The sequence below is a fragment of the Megascapheus bottae genome, chromosome 3, assembly GCF_031878675.1.
Source record: "Megascapheus bottae isolate mThoBot1 chromosome 3, mThoBot2.hap1, whole genome shotgun sequence".
In the NCBI taxonomy this organism is placed as follows: Eukaryota; Metazoa; Chordata; class Mammalia; order Rodentia; family Geomyidae; genus Megascapheus; species Megascapheus bottae.
The window spans coordinates 26,491,158-26,510,479 of NC_143511.1; the positions used below are offsets into that span (position 1 = coordinate 26,491,158).

The following is a 19,322-nucleotide window of genomic DNA, read 5'->3' on the forward strand; positions in this document are numbered from 1 at the left end:
GTAAAAACTGGTAATGAATCACTGGAACTAAAACATTGCTTAATTTCAATCCATTTGAATTTGAGATTCCTATTATGTCCTTCCGTGTGTGTGTGTGTGTGTGTGTGTGTGTGTGTGTGTGTGTTATGTGTGTATGTATAGATGCCTAAGAAAAGATGTAATGTTTTTTTTAAACCTCTTAACTTTTTATGATTCATGATGAAACTACTGAGACCTCAAGCTTAGGATACCCTATGTCATGAAGCATAATACTAAAGACAAATTTAAGATGAATAGCAAAATCATCTTTTTCTTGTTTGAAGGAAAACACTGGCAAAGGCACTTGCTTTAAAGCACATAGGAAAATTACCTTTTCAGTTGCAAATTACCTTCATTTTTCTCAACAATGCAAATGGGGTGTGTGATATCACAATGAGCTGAGCTGCTTCTCTGTCTGAATATTGCACATAGGAATAATGAGTGAGAGGTAGAATGATAAAATCAGATAGTTGTCCCAACACAGGGATTCTCTCCCTGGGCCCACCAGTGAGAGGTCTAGTGGCTTTTTGGGGCTTTTGCAATAGTGAAAGACCACTGCCACCTGTGGACAGAAGCAAGCATTACAGAGCGATGCTGCAGGCCACAGGAAGGATCAGTGAGAAATTATTAGTGCAGTAACTGAGCAAGCTGGTGAATCTGGTATCCCACATTTTTTTCCCCCAACAAATGTCTTATGGGTATATCCACAGCCTGGGTGGGGCTTTTCTCACAAATCACTAGCCATCCCTCTGCCTATCTGAAAACTCTAGATGCAAGATGATCTGTCAAATCTGACAGAATAGGCTGCTTAAACTCAAAAAACCTTGCAGGGGGCAGGGGCAAATCGATAAGTCAGAGGATATAAGTGATTGAAGATGTGGATGGGAGAACTCATGCCCCACCTAGAGGTGTTCGTTTTTATTTTTTATTTTCCAAAGAAAGATTGTATTCCACAAGCTGAGGTTCAGCTCAAACTCAGATTGCAGCTCACCTGCAGGAGGTTAGAGAAGGGATATTCAAGATCTCAGCTGAAATGTGGGCACCCAGGAAGAAAAGTCTAAGTATTTCTTATATTCACTTATGCATTGATTTAATCTGTTCATTAAAATATTTATTGAAGGCTTGTTTTATTTTAGATACTACTCCATAGTGTTAGAGAACTGAAAAACAAAAAGTAAGACACACAAATCGTTCAGCCAGAACTACATTTATGATACAATGAGTTAAAAATCTTAGGCAGCTATGAGAATAGTGTGTGCTTCGTAAAACATGTTTAAGTCACATCACTATTTTACAGACAATGATGTGTCTCTTAATGATGGGTATGCATTCTGGGAAAAAGCATCATTAGATAATTTTGTCAGGATGTAAATGTCATAATATATTCTTACACAAACTGTGATGGTGATATAATCTTATGGGACATAGCTGTTTATAGAATCTGTCATTGTCTGATATACCTTCATATGTAGGTATAGGACTATAACACAAGGGACACAAAGCTCTGCCAATTACCTTATATTCCTATATGTTCTTATCAGTTATATCATTTGCTTTATCCTTGAGGAAAGAGTCCATGTTAATTTATTTATTTCTTTTAAGATCACACATCACGTGTGTATATACAAAGGAAATACAGGTTGATTGCAGCTCTTTCAAATCAGGTTTTGACTCAGAATCATCAGCATCCCTGGCTTTCTACACTGGCATTCCCAGCCGTTAAACTATCTAGGGGAGAAACTGGAGGTGTGGTTCAGTTAGTAGAGCATCAGCCAGTGAGTACAAATGGCATTTACCAAGTTGAAGTCTAGAACCTAAAATAATAATGTTTCTAAGGGATTATCTTGTCCCAAGAGTGTTCCATTGTGGTCTATGAAGTTTTCTTCCCTGGAGTTCTTAGACTATAGATGCTGGTGATTTCTTTTACTGATAGCCCTTCTTAAACATTAGCTAGCCTAATATTCTTTTCTTAAATGGCCCTCACATGGTTAGTGTAATGGGAAAGGGCTTTCTCATGGAATCATGCCGCTAGAACTTGCATCACATGTACTCGCACACTAACAAGGGTAACCACATCAGGACACCCACCAGGCTCAGGAGCTTAGACGATGCCATTGTTAGAAAGTCATCAGAAATAGGAGAGCATGGAAGCAGCAGTTACACCATTGCAATCACTCTATGACCAGCTAGATGTGGTCTAGTTTCACTCTTGGTTCCTTAGGGTGAGTAGCTTTATCTTAGGGGAAGTGATGTGTAGGGCCAGATTTGATAGCAGAGGTGGAAGGTTTGGTACTGTATGGTACAGGCCTAGATTTGGGACAGAAAGATGGGCAGCTCTAGAGAGCATCACACTGTACGTATGCTACATTTCCAGACTAAATTTGACCAGTGACGTCTATGATGTCAGCTTTCTGCACAGAAAGATAACGTTTCCTGGAGGCTTGAGCACAGGCAAGCCTTTCCCTCTGGGACCATTGCTGGTGGGTTTCTCTCAAATGCTTTTAATGTCTACTTACAAAAATACATATTCAGCTTAGAATTGGAAGTTTCACTTATCTGAAATTCCCAAACCACTTCATGTACAGGGTAGGATGGATGCCATAATGTAGTGTATTTCTTGGTATAGAGCATTCAGTGATTTAAATGGAGAACTATTCTAATATACACCCTCCTTCATCTGAAGAGAATGCATTAGCTGAATGCTGATGGCTCATGGCTAAACTCCCAGCCATTCAGGAGGCTGAGATCTGAGAATTGTGGCTCAGAGCCAGCCAGGACTGGAAAGACCGTGTGAGACTTTTATCTTCAACTAATCACCAAAAAGCCAGAAGTGGAGCTCACATGGTAGAGCCCTAGCCTTGAGCAGAAATGCTGCAGCACTGTGAACAACAGTGAAGAATCACCCAGCACTCAGCTCTCCTTACGAATTTCAGTTTTCACCTTGCAAGGGTTTGTTAGTTTTGAATGCATATAAACAGTCATCTGGCATGATCACGCTTGCATTTTCTACATGTTAAATGGAGCCATAGTGGCTTTATTTCTAATGAAGAAGATAATAATGAGCTTGGAATTGGAGAGCAAAAGAAAGTTTAAAACCCTCCAAAGTGAGAAGGAAATCATCTGAGTCCAGACCAGATGAACAACTACTCCCCTGTCCCGAAATGGGAACACAGGGAAAACTGAGTCAATGAATAAAGAGAAAGTAAGGTATTAAAAATCGGTTGGAATGGTGAGGTATCTTATGGGAATAAAGACACCAATTCTAAAGGAACTTGGCCAAGCAATGTTTACTTCTGCAGAAAGGTGCATCAGCAGCCAAAATACCTGGCAAGCAAACCCTCAGAGCAGGCTCTTTGTATCCCTGCTCCTTGTATCCCTAACCTAGCAGGCCCCACTCCTCTGCTCAGAATGGTGGAGCTCAGGTTTATAATCTGGAAAAGAATGTGGCTTAATTAATAGGATGTCAATTAAAACTCAACGTGCTCCTTGAATAGGATATCTCAATTGAAGTGAACCAGGAAAGGTATATATGCAACTAAAATGCAAACAACGAGGGTCAAGCCAGCTGGCCAACACAGGAACCCTTCAGTAAATTCTCTCAAGATTAATGGAAAGGAAGCAGACGACTTTGATAAGAAAGAAGTGTTTCCTCGCAGAGAACACAGGCATTAAACCATTAATGACAATTTTGATTTAGTTAGAAGTCATTATTTTCTGTGGCTAAAGAATGGTAGAGTCATTTCAGAGTTACCCAGTGAGAAGAGCTGTTGACAAAGGTGTGGGTTTTTTTGTTGTTTGTTTTTCTCCCAGTCCTGGGCTTGAGCTCAGTGCCTGAGCACTGTCCTTGGACTTTCTCAAAGCTGGTGCTCTACCACTTGAGCCTCAGCACCACTTCCAGCTTTTTTGTATGTATGTGGTACCAAGGAATCGAACCCGGGTCTTCGTGCATGCTAGGCATGCATTCATTCTACTGCTAGGTCAAACTCCCAGCCAATATTTTTTGTTTTTAAATTAGTTGTCCACAGCCAGGAACCAGTGGCTCATGCCCAGAATCCTAGTTACTCAGGAGGCTGATATCTGAGAATCATGGTATAAAGTCAGACCAGCCAAGAAAATCTGTAACTCTTATCTTCAATTAACAACCAAAAAGCTAGAAGTAGAACTGTAGCTCAAGTGGTAGAGTACTTGCCTTGGGCTCAAAAGCATAGGGACATTGCCCAGGACCTGAGTTCAAGCCTCACACATACTGTTTGTGTCTTTTAGAAAAAGTCCACTTAAATACTGCTGCACATAGCATTTAACTTAGGTACTATGCTCATTATGACTTTTAAAACCTTTCTGAAGTAAGCATATAGCTCCCTTTCATACAATTAACCTAAGTATTCCAGTTAAGGGAAAATAGTACTAATAAACACTGGTGAAAGCTAGTACAGCTAAAGTGCTTGTTAGGGGTTAGAATCTCATTCCAGTTTCTTAACAGTCATATAAGAAGGAAGGCACTGTTCTGACCTAACTTCTTCAGACTGAAAACCTGAATTTCTTCAGATTGGAAACTTCTAATCCTAGCAAGTTGGCCAAGGAGTGTACAAAATCAAACTCAGAGATGTGAAATAACCTTCCTAAGGACATACAACCTATCGGGAATGATGGTGATGTAATTTGGGCTCATGGAGTCTGGCTTCAGAATCCATGCTTTCAACCACTATCCATGTCACTTCTTTAAAATGAATACTTTTTGTGAAGTAAGCTCATGATATGTACACAGACACACACAGACCCAGACCCAGAGACATATACACAGATACAAATGTGCGTGCTATTTTCCTTTTGAACATTTTCATAAACCCCCAGAGCTGGGTCATCCCAACATAAAAATATGGGAGTTTTGGGGGGAAACAGAATCCAACTTTATAGTACAAGATGAATAAGGTTTAACAGCAAGCAGATGTTTGAAAAACACTTAAAACTCAAAATTGCCTTCTACTCTGTTATTTGGAGCACAGGCATAATTCGCTTCTAATATGATTTTTATCTGTGATGTCCCTTAAAATTTCATTTTAACACCCAAGTGATCCCCAGCTGTTAGGGTAGAATGGCCCCTGCTGAGTTTCCCAACACTTCCCTTATTCCTCCATAAATATTCATGATTCTCTACTCTGGGTGCCCTAAGATGAGCAGGATCTAGTTCTATGAACTCCTCTGGCTGGAACTAGCATCTTTCACCTAGTTCCTGGATGTTAAATTATCATACCTTTTACTTTGGTCTCTATCTTCTCTGTTTCTGCTGATATTTGGGAAGCCTGAAGGAAAATGTAGAGTGAAAAAAAAAACCCAAAACCCCAAAAACCTTGAATCCCAGGAGCTGTCCAAGGAGTTTATAAAATCAATTTTTTCAATAGAGTAGTATCTTATTCAGACTTTATACACAGGCCAGGGTGAAGCCACTGTTTTCTTAGCTTGCCAGATTTCCTAGGCAATGGGCATGCCTCCAGCAGAAGGCTGCAAGTTTGGGATGGGGTTAAGAAGTGAGCACAATAGAGAATGAACAGAGGCCATCTGCTTCCACAGGATGTTTTGTGACAATTTTGAAGATTGAAAGGGGTTGTGAGAATTATGAATTTCCCTTTACATTCAGTTTACTTTCTCCATTTATTTTTTGCCAGTCCTGTCTTGAACTCAGGACCTGAGCACTGTCCTTGGGCTTTCTCAAGGCTAGAGCTCTACTGCTTGAGTTACAGCACCACTTCCAGCTTTTTTCTGTGCATGTGGTATCCAGCAATCAAACCTGGGTCTTTGTGCATGCTAGGCAAGCATTCTACCACTAGGCCTACTTTCTCCATTTTGTAGTGGGGTTCTTAAGTCTGACTTATTACTTACATATGTCATGTTTACCTCAAATTATATGATCTTGACTTCATACAGACTCAAAGCAGGGAAAAATAGGGCAATATATGAACAACTAATTTGTGACATGAAACTATGGTTTATACCAGTTGGGCTCTAAGCAGTTACATTGACTCAATACTTCGATTTCTTGAATTTTAATTTTTTTTAATTTGTGGAATATAGGTCATTTCTTACAAAGCATTAGTGAGGTATAGAAATGGAGCAGTTGTTACCTCATAATAGTGGGCCCAGTGGTCACACGCTATTGTCTTATGGCTTTGTCCCCATGGAACAGTGATGATGAGACACTGGCCTCAAAGTATTTTGAAAATGACACCCAATTCTACCCTAATATGATGACTTGGGAGAAGGGGCAAACAAAACTGCCTGTCCTTCCAGGTTCAATAATGACACAGGGGGATGGGCAGTCCTTTCAACTGGTCATTTCTGCAAATGTTCTTTCACCCACCCCCTCTCACTTGGAAACCCAGGAGAATCAGCTGATAACCAGCAATATACCCTTCAGTGCTGCCAATATAATTTTAAAGTGGTACACTGTAGTCTAATGTATATGGCAGGACTACAGTCAGCTTGCTGGGGTTTCACTCCTATCCGTGTGGTGCCTAGCACTGTGTAGTAGGACAAACCACTTAATCCATTTGAACCCAGATTTCTAATAGCAAGTCAGACTTGCTATTAGAAGATAACTGTGAGCCTTCCATCCAGGATCTTAGTGCTGACCATTGAAAGAAAGCACAGTCATAATCACACCCAATGTACCACGTGAAAGGCTCCAGCTTCCTGTGGCAACTTTACACACATAACTGGCACAATTGGAAATAACACCTGCAGACAAGTCCACTGCCAAGCATAGCTCTTCACTTGAATATTTATGATGCTGGGACAGAAGCACTACAAAATGTATATATTTGCTTCCCTGGGGAAATAAGAAGAAAAGATTAAATGTTCATATCAACACTGGAGAACAAGGGAGCCATGGAGACTGTATCTGATGCAAAATATCTGATCATTGTCTATTGTAAAAAAGGTACTCTCCATAAACAGAATATAAAGACATTTGCTGCTATGACTCCTGACGCATGGTCACTGGCTGATATTTAGGTTATTCTTCTGCTTGCTGATCTGCATTCTGAGAGCTCCTTCTGTTATCCAACCAATCAACTTTTAGGCCATCAGATTAACTCTGGACTCTGGATTTCAGTAACTTATATGACCAATGAGCAGCTGGGCCAAATGGACATCCTGTAAACTCAACAATGAAAAAAGTATCATGAGAATCTTGATGGGGGTAGGAGGAGGGATAAGGAAACACCAAAATACTCTCCTTGTAAGGGTCCCTGCATAACCCCTGTGTCTGATCTTTGGAATTCTACCTCAATTCACAACTTTATTATTTTTTTTGGTTAAATAAATCAGATTGGTATAGCCCCATTTGTAAGGAAATGGAAATATTTTGGGAAAAAATCACATTAAGTAATGTAAGCCATACCCAAAGAAACATAGGCTCCATGGTTTCCCTCATTTGTAATAATTAGTATATGTCTAGGATTTTCCTAGCATGTCACAGTAGCTCAATAGCTATATACATATAACCATATAGGATGAGGCTAAGTGAAATGAACTCCAGGATAGGGAAACAAGAGGTTAAGCTTTGAAGTTGTTGCTTTTAATGTACTATGTGAACTTATTTCTTTTCTCTCTTTTTTTTCCTCCTTATGGCTTATACTCTGTTGTTACTGTATCTAACTTTGGTACCTGGTGGATTGCATACACGTTTATTTATTTATTTGAATTAAGGAAGGGAAGGGGACCAACAAGGTGATGAGACAAAGGACAAAGGGTGAACAGTGATAGTCACAAGACAATAGGTTGGAAATGAACTTTACAACTTGAAGGGAGTGGGGGAAGGGAAGTGGGAGAAAAACATGGGAAGGGGTAACAAGGTTCAAGAAGTAATGCACTCACTACTTTACAAATGCAACTGTAACCCCTCTATACATCACCCTGACAAAAAAATTAAAATTAAATTAAAAAAATAAAAGAAGTTAAATCTGCATCCAGGCAGCTGTGGAAATGGTCAGAGCATCAGAGAGTTCCTTCTAGCTGCTGCTGCCACTGGTGGAGCCATATCTCACCCACAGTGTTACACTGCCATGTTCCCAATCTCCTCTTTTTATAAAAATGAAATGGGCAGGTATGGTGTACAGAGACTGATGTCACTCAGAGTTCCATGGATTATATATCATGTCATCCAGCAGGCAGAGCTGTCTGCCCATAATAAAGCAAGCCTGTTGACACCTGGTTCGTTTTAAGCTATGCACTGAGTGTGTATTTGGGGTTTTTTGGTCAGCGTTCCTTGGTTTTGGTTTGTGAACTTGAGTCCCACCAAGCCCGTGTCACATTCTATGTGGCTGATGTGCTCAGCCCAATGGCGTGTACATTGCCTAGACAAGCTTGGTGCCATGCACTGCTGGCCAGTTTTCTTTTTCCTGGAATTATAATACATTGTAATGCTGTTGCTATTACAGACCTGACAAAACGGACTCTTGTCATGGTGTCTTCACACCCTCATTATTTGAAGTGGAGCCAACATTTCTTGGATAGAGGACAAAAGCTGAGTGAAGAGCAATTTGTAGTGTCTGTTATCCACCTGCGATCTTGGATAGGAGTTGAGGCTTTTGTTTTGATGGAGTAGAAAAGGCAGAAATTGATTGGAAATGGGTTCTGGGTTGGACTATTTCTTCCTGAGGTTGGAATATGGAGCACAAAGGGAGGGAATGTAGTCTCCCAGCTCCACTCACAATCCAGCAAGAGTCTGGTGGAGGTGAATGGATAGTTCCCTGACTGTCTCAAGCGTAGTTATTCAAGATGATGTCACCCACATACCATGCAGGTGGGTGGCTCTTTCTCAGCTACAGGAGCAGTTATGACCAGAGGGGAAAAAGTTGGAGGTCTACAGTGAGTGTGGCTGACAGACTGGCTCCTTTGGAGGCCTTAGGAAACACTGGGAGAGACTGTGGAAGTTGCACAATTACCACCTGGTAAGTTATTGGTATGAATAGAGCCTGCCGAATCTATTGCCACTTTTTTTTTTGTAAACTTTGTTTTTACTAATGCAACATTTCTGAAGGAGGTTACATGTTGATAGAATCACTTTCAGAGTAGCCATTTAGGCTGAACTAGATAGAATGCCAGGATAAAATGGCAGAATTAGTAGTCCAGAAGTAATTTCTCTACAGAACCATTTGAAAGTGTCTATTTGTGACAAAGCAATAGAAGTCAAATATTCAAACTATCTAGATACCGTTATTTGTACATGTGATTCTATTTTTGTAAGAGGATGGATCTTTGTAACAACTTGTAATGAGGTTGGTGATGTGAATAAAGTTGTGCCTTACTTAGATGTGTTGGCTGTTTGAAAAGCTGCACACCTCAGAGACCTTTACTGATCTGCCTTCACATTTCAAAATGTGTAAGTGTGGAAAAAATGAGAGGTTGCACGTAAAGTGTCTAGCAAGATAGGCCTTAAATAATTGGTAATTCGCGCTTTTTTCTGGGATACATATGTCTTGTAAAGGCAGGATTTCAAGTGTGGCATTGTGTTTTTTTAACAGGGAGACATACTTAGTTAATATTTGGTTAGGAAGCTGAATGCACTGGTAATTGTAGCCTGGTTTAGAGAGCCTTTCTGCCCACCCTTTCCTCTGGGAACTGCTCCTACATATAACTCCCAATGATAGGGTTATCTGAGTAACATTATTCTACAATGTATTCCTCTAATTACAGAAGACTGGACCACAAATGGTCATGTGGTTCAAATTGGGTCACCCTTTTTACCCCACTAAGGTTTTAATTTGGGGCCCATGAGAGACTCTGAATATATTAGCTTGTTTCCCCAAACTGCAAGGCAAGAATTTTGGAGATGGCAGTCTATTAAAGAGATGTCAGGAACAAGAGGAAACTCACCAAGGAAACTGGCCATTTGAAAATGAGGGTTTCGTTTATCAGGGGATTCTGGTAGCCAGTATGGAATATCTTGAATTATTCCATCCCATGAGAGAAGAAAGGTAAGACATTTATAGGTGAGGTGGTGGTGGTTATTTGTTAAAGGCTACTCTTAGGAACTGTTCATTTCTCTTCCTATACGGGCAAAGCAGACTGAAACACAGAGAAGAGAGGGCACATGTCCTCTCTTGACTGTGAACTGTCAAAGAGATATTTCATCTCAGACAAGAGTCACCTGAGGGCCCTTTAGCCTTGAATCGTCCTCATCCCCGATTCCTTCATTTTGGAGATAACTCCAATAGAGCAAAGCCCACTCTAATTTGCTGCATGGTTGAGGGTCAAGTTATAAGCCTTCCAAGCATTCCTTTTACTTTACCCCATAAGAAAAAAAATGTTTGGATCATTTTTACTTCTAAAATAGGTCATGTTGCATAGAAGACACACTGAGCATGGATTTGTGTGTGTGTGTAGAATCTTTTTCTCTGAAAGCAAAGGTGATAGATCCTCTTTGTCAATTACTTTTTTTCCAGAAAATAATAAAATGTGTAAATAGCAAAATGTATTTGTGTATAGTTATCTATTCTATTTATGTATATGACTCTAGAAAATGTAAGCATGGTGAATTATAGGAGTTGCAAATGGTCTTAAGGAAAACTGGTATATAGAGGAGTAACAGGGCTATGGTTCAGTCTTAGAGCTCTTTGATCACGGACTGTGACCCTGTCAAATGTTTGTAAGTTTTCTGATTAAAATTGGGTCAGTGTAAAACAGTATTCGAAGACTGAACAAGCTAGAAGCATTTAAAAAGATCACACACAATCACATATGATTGAAGAGGACAGGTGTTAGCTGTGCTTGCATAACGAGGAACTGACACTGCAAGCGAATGGAACAATCACAGCCACATTCAGGGTGATGGGGAGAAACAGCAGCAGTATCTTGATTCCTGCCAGGCCCATGTTACAGTGTGCACTTTCTACTGCAATCAGGGATGCCTTATGTTAAATCTTATACCCATTACAGCCCCACATGAAGTGGCTCCCTGTTTCACAAAGAACTAGGGAATAGAGTCCCCAATATTGAAGACTGGAAAAAGCAAAACATCACTATAGATTTGATGTTCCCATAAAATAATCAAAGGCTAATACAAGAGATAAGATATAAAAGAATCTCTGTGTGTGTCAGAGAGAGAGAGAGAGAGAGAGAGAGAGAGAGAGAGAGAGAGAGAGAGAGAGAGAGAGAGAGAGAGAGAAACAGAGACAGGGAGGGAGGGAGAGAGAAGGACGGAAAGGGAAGGAGAGGGGAAGGGAGAAAGATATGGTGGGGAAATACTGAACTTATAGCAACATAGAATTATGAATTTCAGTCCACAAATTCCCAAATCTTAAAAGCAGTATTACACCTCTGTATTTTCTAGAAATCAATTTAAATTCTATTTTGTGCCCATTTCCTTCTATACCATGAGACACTTTGCTGTGCTTCTTATTTGGATTTCTCCACACCCTGAATGTTGATCCAATGCCTTGAAATCTTGATTGGCACCTCTCCACCCAGGTCTGAAAGGAAATTCTCCATGTACTGGCCATAGGGTCCCTTTGCGTTAGGATGTATCTGCTGCTCCTTTTACCTGCATCTGTAAAGAAATCATCGCAAGCTCAATTACTTCCACATGCCCAGGATCAGCTGACTAAAAAGGGTGGAAAGCCTTACCTATTCTATAGAAGTGAGAACCATTCTTCTGGAGGGGTGGGTAGAGGGGTCCAAAGCCATGTGGCTTACTTTGTCATCAGTTGTGATTTCAATGGGACAGACATTCTGAAGCTTATGAGCTAATGTCCAAGTTATTCTGAAACACAGTAAAGATTCTTGGGGATTCTTCTAATTTCCTCTTGGTTAGTTGATTTAATATTTGCCATCCACTGATAGGTATTAAGAATCTTCAACCTTTTCTTTTTGTAAAATTTTTGAACCATCCAGCGTGTTTATTTGTTGATTCTAGCTGCCATGAATGAAGAAAATCATGCAATCTATGTTTCTCTGGGATCTGGTTAACTTCACTTTCATTTACGAATGGTGGAATATGATAAATCATGCAGACCTCTGGGCATTCACACACACAGAGACCAAAGTAGGTTATTCTTAGGAGGTTATTCTTATACAATGGTGTAATGCCTATGTACCTCTGATCCTATAAAATAGCATGCATTGAAATGAACTCCAAGAAATGGAAATAAGAGGTTTCTTTTTCATTGCTGCTTTTGTTTTCTTTCCTTTGGCAGGGCACAGAAATGGAGGAACAGAGGATAAAAAAGTATGTTAAAAATGAACTATACAGGTATGGGAGCAGGAGGCAAAAACTTGGAGACAGTAAGGGAAGGGGTGATAATGTCCAAAAAGAAATGTACTCTGACTTATGTAAATGTAACCCCTCTGTAGATGATATATGATTATATAATTATATAAAATATGTAATATATAACACATAATATAATATATAATACATTATTATAATAACAAAAATGCATGGCAAAGAAATAAAAAAGCCTGGCCAGACTGACCCTGAAAACCTTTCAGAGTGTGTTGGGAGATAAGTTTAGTGTGCTATGCATGTTTCAAGGCAGGACTGGCATTAAAAGACCCCAGGATCTCCAATTCCTCATTGATTGGTTGCTGCCAATCTTTCAGTAGAACACAGACCTTTTAATTTAGCCATGGTGAGGTGTGTGTAACTGAGCCCAGAGGACAAACACACGAAGCCATGCATGTCTCTTCCATCCTAGACACTCAGCCACCACCTCCCCCCTTCTCCTCCTTCCTTGACTTAATTCTGTCATTGGAAAGTGAAAACAGAACTTCTACCCTGCTTTCCTTTTCCCAGTAATCCTTGGTGAAGGATTACTGTCTGCCACCCTTTCTTTCCCAGTGTAAACAGCACTGGTCTTTCCACTTTAAGCATTCACTTGGGAGACAAACCCGTTCTCGTTTCTGCTTTCAGGCTTGTCTAGAAAGTATTGTAAGACTTTGGGTTACAAGCAGAAAGGCTGGTGCCTGGTGGGTCGAAAGGCTACACAGGGTTGGTCCCTTTTTCTCAGCTCTGATTCATTGATTTGCTACAGCTTCTCTTGTTGCTGCAAGAGTGGGGGCAGGGAAAACTTGGATTAATAAAGGCATGAAATAAAAGACATGTGTAAAATGTGGTAAATAACTATGAAGGGTGTGGGGGTGAGGCATGGAAGGCTGAAGAAGCTCATTGTGTATAAAGTGGAGGTTTCTGTGGTCTCTGTTGTGGTTTATTAGTGGGCTGGGGGCAAACCACGGCGTAGGTACTTCAAGAAATTCACCGAGGACAGTCAGCTGATGGATTTCCAAAGAAAAAGTCGTGCGTGAGAAATGAATTTCCAGGTGTGGATGGCCATTTAATTCAAATTTTTTTTCCCTTCTGGCTAGGGTTGCCACAGGCGTGCTTTTTATAATGTAGAGAACGTGTCACTGGTGTCACTCATGTGAAGCATTTGGGATTCTGTGCAGTGTGTAGTAAAAGACTTACTGCCCGTAACAATGGGTCTCTTGGAGGATCCTGTTATTTTATTACAAGAGACAGCTAAACTCTCTGGAGAGAGCCAAGAACTTGATATTATTCTATGTAGCTAATGTCTTACATAAAAATGATTAATTTGAAATGTTGCCTTTATTATTGTGTTAGTGTTTTGTTTTTTTTTCTGCCTGAACACTATGAGGAAACAAAATAACAAATCTTTTCCTTGTTGGTTGAACACAATCACTGCATTCTAGTCACTGTGGTTTGAGTATCTCTGTCATCCTCAAACCAGGATAATGGATCTGAGATCTATTTTGTTATAAATATTATATTACATAAATATATATGTATACACACATACATATATAGTATGATGAGACACGAGTTAACTTCTGGCCTTTGGTTCACAGTACAGAGCAATGCTCACATCATCTGCAATTTCATTATTTTCAGTATCCTTAGATAGGAAAAGGAGAGTAGAAACTCCTTCAGCATGTACTGGCACGTATGGGAGCCTCAGTCTAGCAGCATCATGTAACAGTTCTCACCCAAAGTTTCCTTACAAGATGTTTTCAACTGCTGCTGCAACACTATCTCTTGCCCTCCTGTTTTCTAACGATCAACCAACCAGACCGAAGACCTATTCAATTTAATCTCTCAAACACAGAAAGCATGACCATTGTTCAAGATTCACTATACTGTCCACTAGCTATCTATTTACAAATGATTTTACCTTGGGATGTATCTTTGTGCCATCTTATGCTTGTATTTGCTTGCTGTAACAAAACTAATGTAACATTACAGGGAACTTAAAAGCTGTATCAAAGGCCCATTGATTTTTTTTTAATAATCTCCAGCCACTTGTTGGCTCTTTTTTTCTTACATTTTTTATTGTAATTAATAGAAGGGCTACATTATATTCTCCAGATAGAAGGTGCATTACTTCACAAACATTGATACTCTTTCTAATGTCTTGGTCCCCATTTCCCTCCCCCCTCCCCACTCCTCATCTTGTTTTCCCCCCTTCCTTATCCTATTTCAAATAACCAAATAAACATATATACAATATATCAGATAACAAGGTAAAACACTGTAACAATATGAGATAACCAAGGGACAGCAAAAGAGATGAGAGATAACATAGTACATTAAGGAGAACAATCACTCAGTGAAAACTAGGTATTGGCAGTACAATTTTTCTGTTTTGGGTTACATAAATATTTTGGACTTACTAGAATGTTCTGTAAGGAAAAGAGCTTTCACATAGGTTTATGTGTATGCCAGAACTATCCAGCTCTTCGTCTCAGGTTTTTATATCCCGCCCCTAAAGGCGGAATTCAAAAAGCACAAATTAGAAAGGAGGGATAAAGAGCAAAGCTGACAAATGCAATTGCCAAGTGAATGAATTGGCATATAAACTTTCTCCAGAGGCTGGAATAAAATGGCGAAGGCATTCCATATTAGCTGATCATTCTTAGGAGAGGAAGAAAGTAAAAAGATTTGCTTGGAGATACAGAGAATTTTTCTCAGCTTGCCCTATAACCATCACCAGCCCCATGACTGAAATGTTAGTTTTGGCTTTCTTCCTCATTGCAAGAGATCGTTTGAATCTTTTTCACTTTGAGCTCTGTTTATGATGCTAGCACCTAGGCCTCTGCTTATGAAATACACAGTTTCCTGTGGGGTGAATCAATTCTTAGGTCAAAGGCATAGGATGACTGCATTACTGTCCTGCCACCGGGGAGACTCAGGTACATCCTAGGTTCTAAATTACAGGCACAGAAGGTTACCAGTCCAGGCTTCAGTTCCAAGTAAAACCCCTAACTCAAATGTTTCCAGCTGAGGTTTTTCCCCCAGCTTTCGTTCTTCTATGGCGGGCACTTATTACCTGTACATTGGTCTATATCTGTGATTATCAGCCAGAAAACATATCGGGTATAAGGGAATCAGACGCAGACATAGATTTAAGCTAGTTTTTTTTATTGGTACTTAGCTATGTCAGAAGGACATAACGTGATATAAATATAGTGAATTCAAAATAGAGAAAAACCAACTGAGAAACAGAAACACAGATTCTTTCAACACAGTGTCCTTTCTATGCATATTAGATCCATATGCCTTTTCCCTTTTTTCTTGGAAATACATCTTTTTCGGTCTGTCTTTTTTTTTGTCGCCATATCTGATATTGATGCAGGTTTAGGGAAATAATTTTCTACTCTAAGAGAAAAGGATGAGTTTGTAAGATGTGATGTGGCTGCTGGACTCAAGCTGTAGTCGGGCAGGCAGCAGGTCTGTGGAGAACTTCAGAGCTTCTCTTCCTTCTAAAATGGGCAGCTGCTTTGCCATCCCAGATAATTGTTGACACTTGTTGACACATAGGAATGTAAGCATTGGGTTACTAATCATCCTCTTCCTGAAGAAAAACTAGGGATCTGTATTTTTCACTGAAATCTTCTTTTTAAGTACATTCTACGTTAAGACTGTTTCAGGTCAGGTAAAACCTGTCTAGAGGCTAGGTGAGATGCTTGCTCTGCCATTATGCCTTCTCTACATAGTCCAACAATGGGCATTCTGTGATCTGGAGGTTAAATCTTGCCTCCTGCATGCCTATTTGCCTAAGCAAAGTTTTGTTAGAACTTAAGCCATGTTCATTTGCTTGTGGATTATCTATGGCTGCTTTTGAGCCACAGTGGCAGATCTCGTGGTTGCTACAGAAATGGCATGGCCTGCCAAGATTACAAAATACATGAGCTGGACCTTCAAGAGAAAAAGCCTATGGACCTTCGGTTTCTTGTGATCTTCAAGCACTCTGAACCCTTCTATGCTTTGAATTGGAGTTTGCTTTCCCATCACTTTCATTTATTGGTTTTGTATCTGTTCATGATCGTCTTTGGGCATTCACAGAAGGTTTTTGGACTTTGCTAAGATTGTTTAGTTGTAATATCACTAGATTGGGCTAAATATATTTCTAGTCTGGAAGCTGTCGGCCTATATTAGGCATGGCTTTTTGAATAAGTGATGTATTTTTATTTGAATTGTGCCGACAGTATGCACCCATCCAGTGCTTATTGGTAATTTGTAAAAATCCAAAATATCCGCAGAGGGGGTTATTAGAAAGCTAGGATTAATGATCCCAGCCTAAGGAAATTCAGCCTATGGGAAAATGGCTCAGACATTTTAAGCTCTTTTCTGTCTTAGGATCTTAACATTTCCCTCTCTTCCTTGACTAACACATGTGCTCTCATCTCTTCATAGAATGAATATTTTCTATTTTAGTGACTACCATTTTTAAGCCAGAATTTGTATTTCTAGAAATTATCTTTGAGCACATTTGTCTGTCAAAATCCACTTACTTTTTGGGATAATCTTACCTGTTTACATAGTTTGTTGTCATCCTCTTACATTGGAATAAAAGTGGGGTTTTTTTGTTGTTTTGTTTTGTTTTTGCCAGTCCTGGGCTTGAGCTCAAGGCCTGAGCACTGTCCTTGGACTTTCTCAAGGCTAGAGCTCTACCACTTGAGACTCAGCACCATTTCTGGCTTTTTTCTATGTATGTGGTACCAAGGAATCAAACCCGGGTCTTCGTGCATGCTAGACAAGCACTCTACCACTAGGCCAAACTCCCGGCCCCAAAAGTGTTTTTTTTAAAGCATTCTTTTTACAAGTAGGTCAGGATTCTTCCTTGCTGGTATAAGAACTATCAAACCATAGTAGTGGCCATGTTTGTGGGTTGAACTCACATGGTAGAGAACGTAAACCAGTATGATACAGAAGAATTCTCGGCTATGGATGGGCCTGTTCCATTTCCTGTGTTGCCATACTGGCTCCTGGTGAAAACCTCCCTGCCAAGATCGGGGAGAATGCAACTTGCTAATTGTCTCTTCTCTATTGTCAGGAGGACATATTTGATAAAATGGCAAAAGCCTATCCTACACAGCAGTTGGCTAATCACATCTATCCTGCTTGGCTCACCAGGATGGGGAGCTGCACACCATAGTATGAGGCCAGAGATCTGGTGAATACCAATCAGGATGCCATGTTTTATTTTGTTTTGGCATCCCAACTGCATGCAAGCTTTATGAACAGGTGGTTGTTGTTAATAGTAGATTTCTCTTGCTGGGAATGAGGCCAAATAGCTTTGTTTTGTATCAGGTTGAGCAGTGGGGCAGTGAGGAGAAACGATTTGAAGGAGGAACGCTGAAAGCATCATCGTGATGCTTTGGTGCTCACTGATAAGATGGTGGAACGTAAAGAGCATATTTTATTCACTGGACCAATGTTTGCTGAGTCCTATGCTTTGGGACCTTGGGCATTCAGTGTTGAACAAAATAGACACCACAGGGTATGTCTGCTCTTGCCTTTCTGACGATCTGATTCTGCTAGTGAAGAAGGTTCTAGGTTAAGATGTCAGTATACAGTATCAGTGGCCTTACGAAAACAGTAGAGCTTTTTTCTTTTTTCCTGTGGGTCATGGGGCTTGAACTCAGCATGGGCATTGTCCCTGAGCTCTTCAGCTAAAGGCTACTGCCCTACCCTTGAGCCAAGCCCCACTTCCCATTCACTAGAGGTTAACTGGAGGTCCTTTTGTGCCTGGGCTGGCTTTGGACCTTGATCTTCAGATCTCAGCCTCCTGAATAGCTAGAATTGCAGGTGTGTGCTACCACGCCCAGCAATAGAGCTTCTTTCTTGTGAAACTGCCTAGTTTACTCAAAAGACCAATGAGTTAAATTAGGTATGGTGTTTTTTTCTAAGAAATACACAATGACTTTCTGAAGAGATCTGGATTATTTGTAATGTGCTCTTGAAGTCAAGTAGGAATTGATGCCACAAGCCTTAGGATTCAATTTTCAAGCACTCACCAGTGCTCATCTTAAGAAGTGGGAATAATATTTGTAAGCTTGGAACCATACCTCCTGTCTGTGATCACTCAAAGGTCACTGAGCTGGTTCAGTGACCACATCTGCACATTCTTTTATTACCTGGGGAATCTGGATGTTCAGCACAGGAAACCACAGATTAGTCATTGCAGCTATTTCTTCGGTCTCTCTTCATCTGTCTTCACAATAAGTATGTTTTTAATAGGCAGGTTTTTTTTTAAATTAGAAAAGTAATACTCAGTATAGCATATTGTGAAAGATACTAAAGCAGAAAAAAATAACAAAAGCAAAGCAAAACAAAATCGCTCACATTCTCAGTATTGTAGTGATACTTATTTAGCATTTTGGAATATGTCCATCTTGATTTCCTCATACCACAGCTTCCCTTGAGCATATACAGGTGTATATACATATTTATACACATAAACATGCACATATATACATATTTGTATGCTTAGATTTAAATAACTGGAATGATAATACACTATCTTGCAATAGGATTCTTTTCATTTAAAAATATAGTTTCTTGCAATAGGATTCTTTTCATTTAAAAATATAGTTTCAAGTCTCAGTTTTTGCAGATTAAAAATTGCCTTTTCTGACAAATGATAGAAGAAAGAGAGAAGTGAAGGGTTAATTCCTTTTGTTTGGGCTATAAATTACTATAGCCATGTATCAATAGAGGTAGAGCCCCAATTATATACTTTTTTTCACTTCCTGCAGTCAGCATAACTGGAAGGAATTCCTCGGATGATCTTTCCTTCTGTGGTAGTAACTCTTCTGGGCATAATGTGGAGAATGAGCCCACTTTCATGCCCTCTTGGGAGGTTCCAAATTCCTGTTGTCATTGCAGGACTGTGACCATGCCTTGCATTTACGATTGTGGAACACTTTAGACAATATGTTTTTAAAGTAATTTACTCCATGTAATTAGTTGAGGCCATTTGGTAGTCCATTTTTGGTCTTTTAATGGATCT

At 39.9% G+C, this 19,322-nt stretch overlaps 1 pseudogene; it reads right to left on the reverse strand.

Moving 5' to 3' along the window:
* Window positions 1-6,600: 6,600 nt before the first annotated feature.
* The window catches only part of LOC150065097 (presenilin-associated rhomboid-like protein, mitochondrial pseudogene), a 29,080-nt pseudogene continuing 16,358 nt past the window's right edge, over window positions 6,601-19,322 (reverse strand).